Raw genomic sequence first — 17,236 nt, forward strand, 5'->3', positions numbered from 1 at the left:
TTGCTTAACCAACAATGACCAGCCCCGACGACTAGGTGGCGCAGTAGTTAGCGCTCTGGAACAGAAGTCAGAAGAACTAAATTCAAATCCTGTCTCAAACACAAAAAGCTGTGTGGCTCCGGGAAAGGCATTTGTATGCTCCAGCTTCCGTAAAAGGGTAAAAAACCCATCTATTTCCCAGGATTGTTGAGAGGATAATACAAAGTATATATATATTTTTTTTTCCCCATTTGATCCTCACTACTTTCAAGATTCGTAGAACAGTTGTTATCGTTCTCACTTTACTGATAAGGAAAGCGAAGCTCAGAATTTAAATGGTTCACCCAAGGTAATACAGCTAAAGAGGAACCAAGGCTCCATCGAAGGTCTTTCTGCTTCCTTTTGTCAGGGAGCAAACCAAAACTGGAAACTCTCAGCTCCCACCCACAGGGTCCAGATTCCAAGCAGCCACCCCTCACTGTGTTCACTCCACAAAGGAATGGGCTATGTCCCTGAGAAAAGGTTTTCTGTTCCTTAATTACAGTGGTGCCCACCCTGGTCCCCAGATCAGTTGCTCCCCCTACCTCTCTGCCACTGCTGATAGACGGAGGATCATCAACTTCCTGGGGATCCCTGCACCTCTGGACTCCAAGCTTCTCTCTTCCCACCTCCAGGATCCTCAAGGCTGAGGAAAAATGGTGACGGATTCTGAAAGTGCAGAGGGCACAGGTGAGAGTCTGTGGAGCATTCTTCTCACAGTGTTCCTTTAAAGTTGGTGACATAACAAGTACTATTCCCATCTTAAATATGAGGAAACGGGTTTGGAGAATGGAAGGAATTTTGTTCTTGGTCATTTTGTCCAAAGGATTTTATCCATACCTCAGCTAGGATGAAAACCCAGGTCTGGGTTTTCTAAATTAGGTACACCTTCTACTCCAGGGGGCTATCAGCAGGAGGCAACACCTCATCAAGAGATAAGAACCATTTCTCATTCGCTTATTCAGCTCAGGAGACTCAACACTTTTTTAAGATGCAAGGAGATAAACTAAAGCCTGGGACAGAAAAAGGACTACAATGTGGATTTCTAGAGCTCATACTATAGCTTCTCCCAGCTGTACAGAGGTGCAGAATGGATAAAAGTCAATCTATCTAACCTCTTCCCCACACAAAATCACACATGAGACATGCATATATGAAGAACTCTTAGAAGACTGCTTGCCCAGTTCTTGTTGGCAGTCAGAATATCCATAGAGATAATGAGAAAACTGTATGCATCAATGCTGGGGGTGGGATTGGGATAAGGATGTGGGAGGGCATCTCTATGGAAGACTGTCTAGAAGAGGAGGGCATGAAGCAAGACTGGGAGGGAGCCAGGGTGGGGATAAGGAGGATCAGGACAAGACAAAGAAGAGTTAGAGATGGTTCTCTGATTGACTTCTTTCATGGAAAAAGATGAAATTTCCACTTGCCTCTATTGAGAGCTTTCAAGTATTTCTGTTACTCTGTATTTATCTGTCTCTCCAGAATCTCATTCATAATGCTTCCTGGAGAGAGAGAGAGAGAGAGAGAGAGAGAGAGAGAGAGAGAGAGAGAGAGAGAGAGAGAGAGAGAGAGAGAGAGAGAGAATCAGAGAGATAAAGAGAGAGAGAGACAGAGAGAGAATCAGAGAATGTGTGTGTGTGTGTGTGTGTGTGTGTGTGTGTGTGTGTATGTGTGTGTGTGTGTCCCTCTCTTTCATTTGCAAAGTGATGGGGAACAATGACAGAACTAGAGTGCTAGGGAGATCTCATCTATCCCAGTGGCAGGTGTCAGAGCCTGAAATATGGGACCAGGCCTATGGGGGGCTGTCTGTCACTGTTCCCCCTTCACCATCACCAAAGCTCCTCTCCTCCTACTGCACTGGAAATGGAAGGAGGCCCAAGGAACTCCTCAAACTACTTCTGTCTCTTGCTAACTGTATTCGTTGCCCCTGGATCTTCCCCTTCTAAGATCATTAGGAATGTGGCTTTTCTGGGAACTTCTTCTAGTCTTAAAGAACAGCCACCAATCATCTTCAAAATCTAACTTGGCAGAAGGTGAATTCTCAATTGTAAAAATTCACTAAGGATGGAGTATGGAGCAGGGCAGTTACATCCTAGAATGGGAGGGGAGTAGGAGAGGTATTATTTGTGCATGAGGGAAGAGAGAAAATTGTTCCTTATACCTGGTATCTAATGATAGGCTATATGGGAGATAGAGAACATCAGAAAGGGAAGGGAGATAAGAAAGTAGGATGGGGAGGGGCCCCAAGTCCCTGGAGCTATTTGCTGATTCCCCCCCCCACTTTGACGAGAAGGGGGATGGGGAGCCTGGCCTCCATTACCCTGATTAGCCAAGAGCTGCTCATTCACACTTCCCAGGTCCTGCTACACTCTCTGGGATTGATTTCTAGGTCTAAGTGATTGTTTGGCAGATTTAACAAAAGGACTCTTTCCCCTCCCTTCCCTGCAGAGGTGGGAGAAGCAGCAGCCAGTGAATGAGAATCAGGGGTTGGCCCACAGAAGGTCATCCCCTCTGGTACCGGCCTCAGCTCACTCCTCCCCGGTGGCTCTAGGCCAATCAGGAGTGGGTTTAGCCTTATCCAGTGTTATTATAAGGTATCTTCACCTCCAGATATAGAATCCACTCACTAGGCACTTACCATATGAGGCCTTGGAGTGTTTTACATACTACAATATTCCCCTTGTACTCTCTTAGAGCTTTACAGCTCTGAAAGCCTTTTTTTTTTTTTTTTTTTTTAACTCCGCAGTCTCATTCTATCTTAACAATGTGAAGAGTTAGTCTTTTGAATCTCCATTTTACAGAGGAGACAACTGAGGCTCAGACAGGTAAAGCAACATGCTTAAGTTTACAGTGTTAGTTAATAATAACAACAGAGATGTAAGGTTCCTGACTTCCCAACTCAGGACTCTCCACTGCCTCTCTTGCTACTATCTGGACAGAGGTGGGATTTGTTTTCCTAAGCAGACCTTCTCCTATGTCTCTTCCCACAGTTCATCCCACACGGGGTACTTGGTAGCTCTCAAAATAAACTTTAATTGACCAAGTAAATGAATGATGTGTCCAATTGTAAAAAAACAACAACAAAAAAAAAAACGTGTAGACCAATGCAAACTAACTCCTCTGAGGGTGAGGGCAGGTGGGCTCCCATTAAATGAAGTCTCACCTTTAAATAGTAATTCCCATGAGGCCACCAATCACTGGATTCCAGGGACATATACTTTTCAGGAATTCGGGCAGTTGGGTAAATTTAGGTTCTCTCAGTCTGGGCATATTGATTTCATGAACACTGAGCGTGAGTCAACACTGATGCAGTTATCTCAATTTTTCTCCAGAGTCTAATGTCTCATGCCACATTTACCCCCTTCTTCAGATCAGGGGCACCCCCAGAGCAGAGGATGAATACCGTTTGTTAACCTGGGGCCTCCCTGATGGCCAGAGCCATCTCTTCCCTTTTCCCAAGTCTCTACCCCCCCCCATCAGATTAAGTATCCCTTTCAGTCTGTCTTGTCAGTCAGTCAGTCCATCATGGTCCATTTGTCCTGGATTCATGCCAGCACAGTCTGAGACCTAATCTGATGCCAGAGCCCTGGCTACAACTCAAATCCAGATGTGACCCTGAGAACCAGGAAAGGGATAGGAGTGCCTGAATCAGCTCTGAGCCAGTCAGCTCGAGGGGAAAACTAAGAGAGAGACCAGCACCCAGAGACAAACTCAGAAGCAAAACAGAGACAGAGGAAAGTACAAACTCATATGTCAACACTGACATACAAGCAATGAGCACACATTCAAAAGGGCACATGGCCCTGAAGAGAAACCCAGAAGTGAAGATATATATGGTCAGATACGCACCACTAACATACATGGACCTGGATCCATCCTTTGCAGGAGATAAAAGAACAAGAAAGGCTCAACAGTGTTCCGGGGAGGGTGAGGTGGGGATTAGGAAGAAGATGATGGGGAGGGGAAAGAGTATGAGGAGGGGGACTAAGGCCTAGAGCCCACAGGAGCCTCCATCAGTATGCACATTACACCAGCTGCTTCCAGCAATTTCATCTGATTAATAATAAATGTTCCATAATTACAGGCAGCTTCCACAGCCCTCCTTCCTGTTTGCTGTCAGACACTGCCTAACCATACCCCCTATACCCCCTTGGATGCCCCAAACCTCCCAAATGAGCCTCTGCCAAATGTCCTTCGGAAACCTCGCTCCTAACACTTAGAACCATTAGGATTCAGTGAGTCCCTGTGTTTTAGAGAAGAGATATGGCCCTGAATCCCAAACTCTCAAGATAGTACTTCCCAGCTCACTTCCTCCGTTGAGGGAATAGAGGCACAGACTCTGTCCTTGGAAAATCCTAGAAGAGCTTAAGGGGAGAGACATGACCACTGCTTTCTGTCTAAATTGGGTTCTACATGTTGGCAATAGGTGGAAGAGGGGGTTGGGGGAGTGAGATTGTAGTCTTTGTACATTTTTATATCTTCAATCCTCTAAACTTTGAAATCAGTGCTCTAGAGATCAGGCCCCAGGATCAATTATAACCACTAACAGGCGGCTCTGTTACTGACCATTGGGGACAGAATGAGTTAGGAGAGGAGGAGCCAAGGATCTGATGGGATAACAAGGGTCTTGAATCCAAGGAAAGATATGGTACCTTTTTTGATGGACAGCTGAGGTCATTGCTGTATCCTCTCAATAACACTCCTCAAAGGAATACAAGAAAAGGCCCTTTAGAAGTCAAGCTACCCATACTACTGTCTTACTCTACTATCCTTTCCTTGTTAAATGGAAGGAGATGGAGAGTCTAGGGGATTCCCTGGAGAGCCTGAGGAGTAATTCACACCGCATTGGCCATTTATCTCTGGCTAACAAGGCTAAGCTCCCTTAGGAAGAACTACAGAAGACTGTCTATTTTATGCAACTGAGAAACCAGGACCACTGGAGCCAGGCCCCAGCCCTCTTCCTCTGGCCCATTTTCCACCCTGTGTCTCTGTTGCTTACTCCCAGCACTGTTGAGAAGTTGCTTCCGCTGTCTACTTTCAGTCGTCCATTTAAAAGAAACATGAGAGCTAAAAGTCCCACTTGAAAAATGTAACCCAGCAGATAAGTGTCAGAAGCAGGATCGAATCTTGGTCCTGCTTACAGCACAGCATTTTATAGCACATACTCCCACTCCAACCTCTGCACCTGGGGTTGTGGATGATTTTATCAGCCCTGAGACCCTCAAAAAGATCTTCACCCAATAAGTTCTGGTAACCCATCACACCCAACTCAAAGAAGTGCTTCCAGTTCCCTGTATTCCTGTATATAAACTCCATTGCACAGAGAGTTTAATTAATCCACAGAGGAGGTCAGCAATTGACTAAAGATATCTAGCATACTAATGAGACTGGATCTGAAGCATCATTACATTATGGGGTCTATGCAGTTCTGTTCTTCAGGAATTCCTAAGAGCAATATCAGGGCCAGGGATACAAAAAAAAAAAAAAAAAAAAAAAAAAAGAACTCCTGAAAAGAAGAATCCATATGAGAAGTTCAGGGCATCACACCCCTTTTTCAGGAAGATTCCCTCTACTGATCTCACTCCCCTCTCTACTCTGAATCCATTTAGGATCATAGAATGAATAGAAAATGAACTACTTGACAGTTGGAAAAACTGAGACCAAGGTAGGTCCAATGACTGGCCCCAAGTCCTATGGTTACTAAGTGCAGAACTAAGATTTGAACTCAAGTCCTGTTACTACAAGTTCAATGTTGTACATACCCTCTACCCTTCCCCTGCCCCCCACCCCTCCATGCCTCAAGTAATTCCCCACTCAATCTCAAAGTTCCCTAAGGGAAGAATATCTTTCCCTTACTCAGATAAGAGTACTGGTCATTTTTTTCTACTAGATGAAAGAGCTCCAAGAAGGAAGCCATGTCCCCTCCTAGACAATGAACCAATCATCTCCCCATCTCTTTATTTCTACTACAAGCCCCAGAAGAGTACTGCATACTCAAAAGCAGAGAAATATACACATATAGACAGGAACTCATAGAGAGGGCTAACTGATCCAACCAAAGATATTCCCCGACTCCCACGGTTTCTCCTCTGTCTCTGGATACCAACCTCCCCCCCATCTGCCCTCACCCCTCCTCATTTTTCAAGTAAAATGTGGGATTCCTCCATCCCCCACAACAGCCCCCCAAGGCTCCAATCCTCTTCCCCTTCAACCACTGCCACTGCTTCCCCAGTCTGCGGAGAATCTATCAGAATCAGCTGTGGGGGCTGCAGCCTGATCTGTTTCTAATCGCTGTGGCCTGGCTGGCGGCTTGGGCCCCCCCCACCTCCCCTCCCCAATATTGATTCCATTATTTGGAAAACCATTGACGTCAGAGCCTGGGGAGCAATGCCAGTAAGTCTTTTCCCAAACTCCTGGCCCCACATCTCTCCCCAATCCTAACCCCCTATTTGAAATACTCAGCCCCAACTTTTTCCTCAGTCCTCTAGGTCAATTCTAGTCTAGTTTAGGTCATCTCTCCCTTCCTTCTCATTCCTATCTTTTCCCTACCCCACCAATTTGATAGACAGGGCTCTTCTTAAACTTGTAGTCAAGAAGCACAAGTTAGACTGCTGACACTAACTAGCTATGAGACTGGACAAGATATTTAATCTCTCCAAGTCTCAGTTTCTTCAGCCATCGCACAAAGATAATATTTTCATTATCCATACACCTCATAAGGTTTTTGTTGTCAAGAAGTACCTATCAAAATTTAAAGCACTATATAAATATGATATCAATATTACTGTCGATTATTATTCCCTCAAGGTCACAGAAGGATGATTTGCAGGGCCTATTGAGACCTGAGTTTTTTGTTTTTTTTTTTCAATGCAACCTCTTTCCTTCAGGCTGGATGGCCTCTTAACCACTTCAATCCATTGGAAGTGGAGTTGTGGGTGTTATTTTTCAAACCATTTAACCTCCCCAATCCCCAGGGATGGTCAAAAGAATACAATCTAGAAAAAAAAAAATCTGAAAGTTTCTGAAAAGATGCTTAGCATCTGAGTGACCAGGCTATACTGGAGTCAAGCAGAGATTTCTTGGTGTCTGAGAGTAGGAGAAGAGCAAAGCCAAGTCATGTATGAGGTGAGGGACACAGGTTGGTAGAGAATGATAGAGGGTATCTGAGGACAGAGAGGAAGGAAAGGGGCACAAATACATCCCACTAAGCAGTTTATCTCAAATGTAGCTCAAGGCAAAGAAGTGTAATCTGCTAGGGTGAGGTAAACAGGGAAATGGATAGCATTACCCCGGTAAAGACTAGGGGCAGGAAGAATGGTGCATCATGAGGGAATCTAAATAGGGAAGGGTGTGGACAAAAAGGATGTGAATACTAATGGGAATATCTAGGGGAACCTAGGAAAGAGTTCTTGGATAGCAATTGTATAATTATACACCGAGATGGGGTAAAAGAGAAAGGGGTTGGAGGGGTCAGGGTAGAAGGAAATTAGAAAATATTTCATCCATCCAAAATGGATATGCTTATGAGAATATCCTCTCTTTCTATCAAACAGGACTTTAGGGCCAGGGAACTCAGGTAGTCTCGTGGCCCAAGGGGGCCAGGCCAAACAGGGTATTTTAGGATTAAAAAAAAAAAATCTTTCTCAGTCAGATATTAATAACTACAACACACACGCAGAGCAACAGACCAATGGAGAGCTCCTAAGAGAGGATGGGAAACGAAACAGACATGGACACAGACACATAGACACACAGAGCCAGACAGACAAACACCAAAGTACAGAGAGTGCCAGAAGCACAGCCAGAGCCACATACACATAAAACAGAGAACTAAAGCGACACAGACACAGACAGAAAGTAAAAAGACAGAGAAATAGACACAGACACAGACAAGCACGGATAAAGACAGCCCGAGTCATAGAAGCTAGATATAGCCAGACCCAGGAGTATGTGCAGAGGTACACACAGAGAGACATACCAAGTTACAGTCACAGGAAAAAAAAAAAAAGGAAAACTTGGACAGACAGACAAACACCTAGACAGAAAAAGAGCCAGACACAGACACAGACAGAAAAGGAGACACAGACTTAAAGACACAATCACAGAGAAAGGCAGACACACTGAGAAACAGGAGCAGGGACACAGGCAGAGTCACAGTCAGCTATGAATAGACAGACAGAAAAGAGGAAACAAAAACACAGAAAAGATAGAGACCCAGACACATGAAAAGACACAGAGACACATATAAATGGCATAGGACCTACAGAAAAGAAGGCAGAGATTGAGCCACTCACAGATATAAATAGCTACATTATCACCCAGACGGAACCAGCTGAAGACACAGACAGATACAGGCACACAGACAAAACACAGACAGGCACATATAGAGAGGACAGCCAGAAGACAGTTACAAACAGAACCAGACACTGGTCTATACACAGACACACACAGATCGAGACAGAGAGCCCCACAGACAAAGCCCTCGGGGGACACAGACACAGACACAGACACAGAGACAGGAACAAACACAAAGACCAAGACACTGATAGACAGAATCAGGCAGATGCAGAGTCACACAGCGACAAGGATAGACACAGAGAAAGACAGACAGCCCCAGAAATCCAGACACGGACAAGGGGACAGAGTCAGATGAAGACATATCCATACAGAGGCATAGGCAAAGAAAGAGATATCTCAAAGATAGTGATAGAAAAGGATACTTAGACACAATCATATGGAGATACACAGACACCAATACAGAGAAAAACAGAAACAGTCAAAGATAAGATCACAAACAGAAAGCGACAAAGAGACAAAACCAAAGATAGACACATAAAGAGAGAGACACGGGCAGATGCTGATATAGAGTCACAAGCATTAACAGTTTCAGGAATGTACACAGACGCAGAGACAGACAAGCAGAGAGACAAAAACACAGACGCAAAGACAAATATAGACAAAAACACAGACAAGTGTAGGCAGACATAAAAATATGGACAAAGAGCCAGAGGGATAGAGATAGAGATAGATACAGATATAGATATAGATATGGATACAGATACAGATACAGTTATAGATACAGATATAGATATGGATACGGATATAGTTATAGATACGATATAGATACAGATATAGTTAGTTACAGTTACAGATGTAGATATATAGATATAGTTACAGATACAGATATACAGAGAAAGAGAAAGTCACAAGTGCAAGCATAGACACACACACACACATAAAGAAACTTACTCAGAGATAAGGTCACAAAATACTAGACAAACAAAGAATTCTCTTTATCAAATAATATTTTGAGCACAGTGAGTGGCACACAACAGGCACTATATAAATGTTTATTCCCTTTTCCCTGTCCCTCACCCCCACTGATACAAGAGTTATAGATGGAGAACCACAAAGAGATAGAAAAACAGAGACAAAGAAATGGACACAGTTATAAGATATAGATATAACGATGTCTACACTTGAGGAATTTATGGCCTTGTAGGAACATCGAGACAAACACAGACACATACTAAGAAAAGAGAGATGGGGAGAAGCCACCACACTCGAAAAATACCCAGAGATGAGACACAAGGACAAAAAGAAAGTCTCACTAAAGTGCTGAGACACAAACAGAAAAAAAAAAAGGGGGGGGGAGGGGGTAGTGTGGAAGAAATGGGACAGGTGATCTATTATCTTTGAATGGCTTCTGAAGAATGGGCCCAGGACTGATAGTAATCTCCTACTGAATGAATGAGGACAAGCCTGGACTAGGCTTCTTTACTTTCTTTCTCCCATCCTTGTTTCCTCCACCTTATCACTAAGAATTCTAGCCTCTGATCTCTAACTCATCTAAGCCAGGACAGATTCCGAAGCCGAGTCCTTTTCCCAGACTACCTAATTCTGTACAAGTAATGATCATGATCATGATGGATAACAATAACATTTTTTTTGCCCCAAAATATCCAGACAGGATATTAACTCGTAAAAAATTAAGAATGTTTTTATTTGATGTTACCATTCCAAATATGATGGCAGAGACCTAGTCAAAGACTTTGGGTGAAGAGTGGTGGTGGGGAATGAAGCACACATCATGCTTATAATGCAGTTTTCATCTGAACTTTTCCTGAATATGCTTTGGATAAGCCAATGGAATATGAGTTTATAGCTCAATACTTCTACTTAGTTACATTTCTTTCTGTTTGCCTGTTTTGATTGTATCTAAAGTGATTTGCTATTTCCTTCTCCACCTCACTTTACAAATAAGGAAACTGAGGCAAACAGGGTTAAAGTGACTTCTGCAGGGTCACACAGCTACTAAATGTCTGAGGCCAGTTTAGAACTCAGGAAGATGAGTATTCCTCACTCCAGGCCAGGTCTGTACCCACTTAACTGCTCATTTAGCTAAAAGAAGCAACTATTTTATTCAACATGCATTAGTCTTCAAAACATTAAATATAGGAGAATAATAGCAAGATAGGGACTCAAGGTCATTTTTATCTGTACTCCATCAAAAAGATGAGAATTATTTTTCTAAAATAATAAGAAAAAACAATTTACAATTCTATAGCACTTTATTAAGTGATTGATATTTCATTTGATTCTTACAACAGCCTTGTGAGAGTTAATATAACTATTATTCCTATTTTACAAAAGAGGAATTCAAGAATCTGAAAGTTCACATATCTTGTAAGTAGCAGAACTAAAACTCAATCCAGGTTTTATAACTCAAATTCCATGTTCTTATATACCACAAGAAAGTTCCATCATTTTGCTTACCTAGCAATGCAAATCCAACTAAAAACCAGCCTAGAGATCATAGGGTTTAGAATAAGAAGGAACGTAGGCCAACCCTCTTAAACCTGAGGAAATGGAGGCCCAAACAAGCTAAGTGACAAAACCCAAAACATAGGTAACACAGTCAGGAAATAGATCCAGGGCTTCTGAGTCCCAAGCTAGTACTATTTCCCCAGAACACCCTGTTTTTCCAGGGTACTTCAGGAAGATATTCCTGAGATTAAAAAAAGATCTTCTCAAACCACACTACACCACCACCCCAAGTTAGCTTCTTGGCATCTCTAGCCAGATCTAGCTATCTTTTCCCTTTGAAGGTTACCTGAGCCTTTACAGAAGAAAACTTGCTCCTCCCTCCCAATGCTCCTCAAATTCAGCCCTACATATATATGCAAAGAAAACTGCATTCAAAACCTCCAGCCTAAAGCCCCAACAAGCTTACTAGTGCAGAGCTGAGAGAGCTAGGGGAGTTGCTGGCATCTGGGCTCTGCCCTTTCTCCTTATTTTTCACTTTGGGAAAATTTCAACTCAGTTCAGACATTGTTTATACTCATATTTTTTTTCTCTTTATCCCACATGGGTTTAACATCATTGTATAATGGCTATTCCTTATCTCTTCCTCCCCACCCCCAGAAACACAAGTAAGGTACCTCATATATCTCTTCTATCTTTAAAACTCTAATATAGTCCACTTTTCTCCCAAAGTATGGTCCCCTCTACAGCATCATATATATGCCTAATTATATACACAAAATACATATCGATGTGCATGCACAAGCACACATGTGTGTACACAAACACACACACACACACACACACACACACACACACACACACACACACACACTCTTCCTTCCTAAAAGTTCAACTCTATACCCCATACTCCAGAGCCCCATTTCATTTTATATCCCCAGGATTTCCCCTTACCTTCCTTCATCAATACTAGATATTTTTTGTAGGAAGAAAAGAAAAGCCATCTCAAACTTAATCTGTATGATGGCCCTAAAACAGTGGGGTCAGAGAGATGGCATGTCTGGGTGGAACCTCACCCCACAAATGTGTAAATTTGCTAGACAAGACAAAAACACAACATTCTCTCTCTCCTCCTCCTGCCAGAATCAGGACTGCCTTCAGTATTCCCTTCCCACATTCTGATATTAGTCCTCAATAATAACTGATCCCTTGAAAACTAGCCTTTCTGAAGTCATGGTCACTCTAGGACTAACCCTGGATTCTAAGGCTCCTGATTCCTGACATCTGTACCTAAACAAATGAGCTGACCTGCCCTGCCCTACCATCTGCATGTCTCTAATCCACTTTCTTCTTAAATTCTCCCACTTAAAAACTCCCCTACCACTGGAAGGTGAGAAGCTAAAGAGTTGAGGAGTATGCAATGGGGCTTTAAGTATAATATTTACACAGCTAACACACTCAGTCACCCAACACACACACACACACACACACACACACACACACACACACACACACACACAGAAGAGACATAGAAATGGGAGAGGTCAGAGGTAAAGAAACCTAAGAATTAGAAAAGGTGAAATTCATTCAGTTCCCCCTCCCCCCTTCAAGTCTTTCAGCTGGAGGGGACAATGTTAGCCCCCTTCTCTGGGATTCCCCCCAACCAGGCACACATGGTCCATCCCCATCCTCCCCCAGCCCCATCTGCATTTCAAAGAAAATATGATCCATATGTTTCCGATTCATTTACACTTCAACTCTCAATGGGGAGGGGGGGCCTGGGAGCTGGGATGACATAACAGTCGAGATGGACTAGGAGATGGGCAGAAACTTGTGTTTCTTTCCCCTCCTTAGCCCCAAGACCCTGTTCCTAGGAAGGGGTGGATAAGTGGAGGCAGTGAGAAAGATCCCATGTATAAATAAAGCATATTTCACTCTATGGTCAGCCATCACTGGATTCACTAGATACTGGTTATATTCAGGACTCCAGTATTCTATTCAGTAACAGAATTATCACATACAAGCCATTAGTATCACAATGAGAATAACAAAACAGCCCTATTAAAATTAGACACAATGTTCACCTACCCATCATCCTCTGCAACTCAAACCACGTTACCTACCTGCATATAAGGATCCTCACAACCAGAGAACAGAAATATTCTTTAAGGACTCATAGGAGTCAGAACAAATGCAGTGTTAGTGAGTGACAAAATTTTTTTCTTTGCAGAAATTGAGGCTTATCTTCAAGAAGAGATTCTGTGCAATGGGGACAGACACACTGACCAGAACCAGAGAAAGATAAAGAAAAGAGGTCTCTCCCTGGAAAGATAGTAGGAAAGATGAGCATACTTCCCTTCCAAAACCCTTTCCAGAAGCAGAAGAAAAGTTGGAGTTAAAGATATCCTAAATATCTCCTCTCCTGAGAGAGTTGGGACCCAGAAATCCTGGCTTCTAGTCAAGAGTATAGCAACCCACAGACCAAATTGCTCTTGACAAGCTTGTAGGAAATCTGATTGTATTTCCCAAATAAGCTTAAATCCTCTGGTTTCAATTCCCCCCAACACCTCTCCCTGGGTCCATCCCAGTCTGCTTCCCACCTCCATCATGAGAAATGTTTTTTGGAAAAGAAACTCTGAGTAACAGAAGTTAGTGCTGTATATGAGGTCACTCCTCCCAAGACTCAAATGTGTTAAAACTTCCCAGGCCATATTGCCATTTCTCTATTCTCAATTTGACATCCTCCCCAAATGAGAGGAGAGTCAGAACTGGGGAGAAAACCACATATGTATGTACAAATAAATCTGAGTGTTCGCTTCCCAAGAGTCCAGAAACTTCTCCAAAGGGAAAAATCAAAAAGGTCAGAGATCCTTCTGTGTTCTCCCTCATAGATTAGATTCCAAATGAGAAGTTGCTGAAAACTGAATTATCCAGCTAGAAAGAAGGAAAGTGGTGGTGGGATTCTCAAATATTCCTATCCCCACTCCTATCCTACCATTCCCCTGGAGGGAACTGGGCCCTGAATCTTAAAAGCAGAAAGTGAGTGTCTAAGTGTCCAACTATAAGTGTGAGTTCTAGTGTCCAAATACACGAATGTATCCAAGTGTGAGCTCCAGCATCCAAGCTCTAATGTCTGAGTGTTTCCAAGTGTGAATGCTATCGTTCAATCATGTAAGCGTGAGCCGCCTCCCCCCAATTTCATGGTAGGTGGAAGAAGTTCCGACCATTGCCAGGATCTCTAAGCTTGGGGGTGGAGGGGGGGCTGAGGTGGGGCATTCATTTTCCAAACTCAATTGTAGATGGAGAGAGTAGAAGATTCCTGAATTTTTCATCCCCTACCTTGGCCTTCCCCGAGAATAAAGTATAGGATCTGCAGGGAGGGAGGGGTCGATTGCATATTAAGCCCCATCCCCCTCACACAGACAACATTCTCTTATAAAATGGGAGAGAAAAAGACCGAGACAGAGACGGAAACAGAAAGAGAAAGAAATCCTGAATCTTCAACAAGGCGTGAAACAGCCCGCCCGGAGCTACTGGGGGGAAGAGACCGAGGGAGCTAAGAGGAGCGAGACACAGAGAGAGCTGTCCGTCCTCTGACCTCCCCTCTGCCACACACACACACACACACACACACACACACACACGGAGATATAGACATAGGCAAGCACAAAAACATACCAAGACCCCTCTCCCCCCGAGGACTTTGATGTCCCGATTTAAATCTTCCCGAGGGGCAAGAAGCCCTCCCCCTGCCCACTAGCCCGCCCCTCCCCCTCCCCGCCTAGGGCCGGGGTCACAGCGACCCTCTGCCCGCTTCACTTCTTGGCCCCCTCAGCATATATTCTCCCCCATCCTCAGAGATTTTCCCAAATCCTAGGGCTCAGCTAACTGGAAGAGGGTTAGGGGTGGGGAGCAGCGGAGAGAGAAGAGAAGGCGCGGGGTTGGGAGAGAGGGAAAGCGGAGGGGAGGGGAGGTACCCGTGGGTATCCTACAAGTCTAGAGCCTGAAATAGGGGGGGGGGAGTGAAGGGGGGAAGGGAGGATGAGAGAACAGCTCTGATTGCTGGTCCCGTCCCATCCCCGTCCCCCTTACCCCAAACCCCCAGGCCAATTGTCCGGCGCTGCTCGGCCCGGCCACCACACCCTGGCTAGCTCGCTAGCTCGCTCTCTTTCCCCCTCCCTCTCGCTCCCGCTCCCGCTCCGGGGGCCATGGTTTGGGGGGCACAGGAGGGGTTTCTCCTCTTGAGCCCCCCCAATTCGTCCGCTCGGCCCCCCGTCGGAGTTTTCGGGCAAAGTTTCCCTTGAACTTTCCTCGCCCCTCCCGCCCTCGTCATGCTGAGGGGCTCAGATCCCCCTTCGGGGGGCCCGGAGCCCCACGCGTGCCCGACGGCCCCCAGCGCCCCGGGCCGCACCCAACCAGCTCTACGGTGAAGGGCTGCCAGCCGTCAGCCAGTCTGGCCGCCAGCCGCCCGGCCGCCTGCGAATCCCACCCACCCCATTGCCAGGGGCCCGGACCGGGCGGGGGCCACACGGTCCGACACTCACCGCGCTCGGAGCTCTGCGTCGCCGCCGCTGCAGCCGCCGCCTCCCTTGGCTGCTCTCCGCCCCAGAGCCGGGCACTGGGGCTGCCCTCGCCGCCCGCTCCCGAGCGCGCTCCTCCCTGGATCCCGTTCCCCGGAGCCCGGCTCCTCGCGCGCCGCCACTGGGGCTGCTGCCGCTGCTGCCAGCACTGCCGCCGCCCTCCCGCCCGCTCTGCACCGGCTCCTCGGGTTTTAAGCTTCTTTAAACTCCCCCCGCCCGGCCCCCCTCCCTCCCCTCGCCCATGTGACCAGGGAGCGCTCGCCGCCCGCCCGCCCGCTCCGCCAGGGCCCGCGCGCCAGCTATTAGCTCAGCCGGCCGCGCGCCGGGCCCCCCCTGCAAGTGTTTCCAGAAATGCGGCTCCGGGACCGCCGTCGCCGCTGCCGCCGCAGCCGAAGGTGCCGGGGCTCGGGCCCCGAGCCCCCGAGCCCCCACGCGCGGGCACACACGGTCACGCACACTCGCGCACTCCCAGACTGGCTCGTGATTTCTCTGTCCCGTTTGCTTGTTCTTCCTAACACACACACGCACACATACACTCCCTGGCCCCTTGTAGTGCTCTCGCGCTGTCTCTCCTACACACACACTCACACACACTCACACACGCTCCCTGGCTCTCTCCGACACACACTCACACATGCTCCCGCTGGCGCGCTCTCTCATACACTCACAGGCTCCCTGGCTCTCGAACACACTCACACACTCTCTCTGGCTCTCGCTCTCTCTCCTGTTCTCTCTCACTGTCAGCACTCATGCTCCCTGTCTCTAACACACACTCAATCTATGTCTTAAGCACCTACTATGTGCAAGTGCCTGCTTCCAGGCTTTCTCTCACACAGTGTGAGTCTCATACTGACATCCACTGTGGAGGATTAGGCAACTTAGAAACCTGAGCACAACACGCAAAAGATGGGAAAGGTCGTCATTTTGAATTTTTTTCAAATAGAAGCACATGTTAATGGTAACATTTAATAATAACATTCTCCGTGGAAAGTAATTTGTCAAGTTATATCTGCTACAGTGAAGAGAATGGGGGGGGGGGGGGAGAGAGACTAACATAAAGGTCACCCAAATTTCAAACCTTGCATGGGGCACAGAAAAATCTTTGCTAATACTGGACCTGAAACGAGACTCTTTCCTATGCACACAGCACACAGCACACACACACACACACACACACAGAGTCTCACAGTCACGCGTTCCTTTCTAACAGGAACGTCCATGTCACATACACAGACGTCAACGGGGCTGCGGACCTTGAGCTGCCTTCGCTGGAAAACGAGACATTTGAAGCAGAAGCTCACGAAGGCTCCTTGAGCCCTTTCAACCCTTCCCCCCCCCCCATTCTGCTGCACTCCCAGGCACCCCCTCTGAGCCCGGGGCTGGCGCGGCGTCGGGACACCTGGACCACGTGCTCGCACTGTGCTTCACGCTTCTTTCCCTTCTCTCGGGTTCCTGGACCCGCCCTGATGACCGTGGGGCTAGAGCCTCGGGACAGAATCTGGAAAAAGGAAATGAGGTTTTCGCACCGTTTGCTACCCGCTCCTAGGACCGTCTGGAAAGAAGAGATCGGAGCTGGAATTGGCTGCTTCATGGACCTGGGTTGGGACTGGACCGGGGAGTGAAAGGGTGCGGTGTGCTAGGCCGGGCCGAGAGCCCTCCCCAGTCAGGACAGAGCTTTCAGAGAGCTTCCTTTCTTATTCAAACGCGGCTGCCCAGCTCCAGAGTCGGAGCTGGAAACCAAGTATTTGCATATCAATGCCAGGAGAAGGGGGAGCACCTTTTTGGACTAGATTGGGGCTAGGGGTGAGCTGAGAACGCCTAAACTAAAGCTCCCACCCCCTCCTTTGGTCTCCTCCTTATTGCCTTCTTTC

General features: G+C 46.3%; 1 protein-coding gene across 4 annotated transcripts in view; it reads right to left on the minus strand.

The window, feature by feature from the left end:
* CNTFR (ciliary neurotrophic factor receptor) overlaps positions 1 to 16,859 on the minus strand; it is a 93,043-nt gene extending 76,184 nt beyond the window's left edge. The window contains exons 1-2 of one of the 4 annotated variants that reach the window (XM_074280241.1): positions 16,765 to 16,859; positions 564 to 687 (exon numbers count right to left, since the gene is read on the minus strand). The gene's annotated coding sequence lies outside the window, so the exon portion shown is untranslated. Of the gene's footprint in view, positions 1 to 563; positions 688 to 12,908; positions 12,940 to 15,329; positions 15,556 to 16,764 lie in introns of those variants that run through there. The other 3 variants (XM_074280239.1, XM_074280242.1, XM_074280240.1) reach the window with 3 other exon arrangements.
* Positions 16,860 to 17,236: the final 377 nt, after the last annotated feature.

Source organism: Sminthopsis crassicaudata, chromosome 1 (assembly GCF_048593235.1).
Source record: "Sminthopsis crassicaudata isolate SCR6 chromosome 1, ASM4859323v1, whole genome shotgun sequence".
NCBI classification, from domain to species: Eukaryota; Metazoa; Chordata; class Mammalia; order Dasyuromorphia; family Dasyuridae; genus Sminthopsis; species Sminthopsis crassicaudata.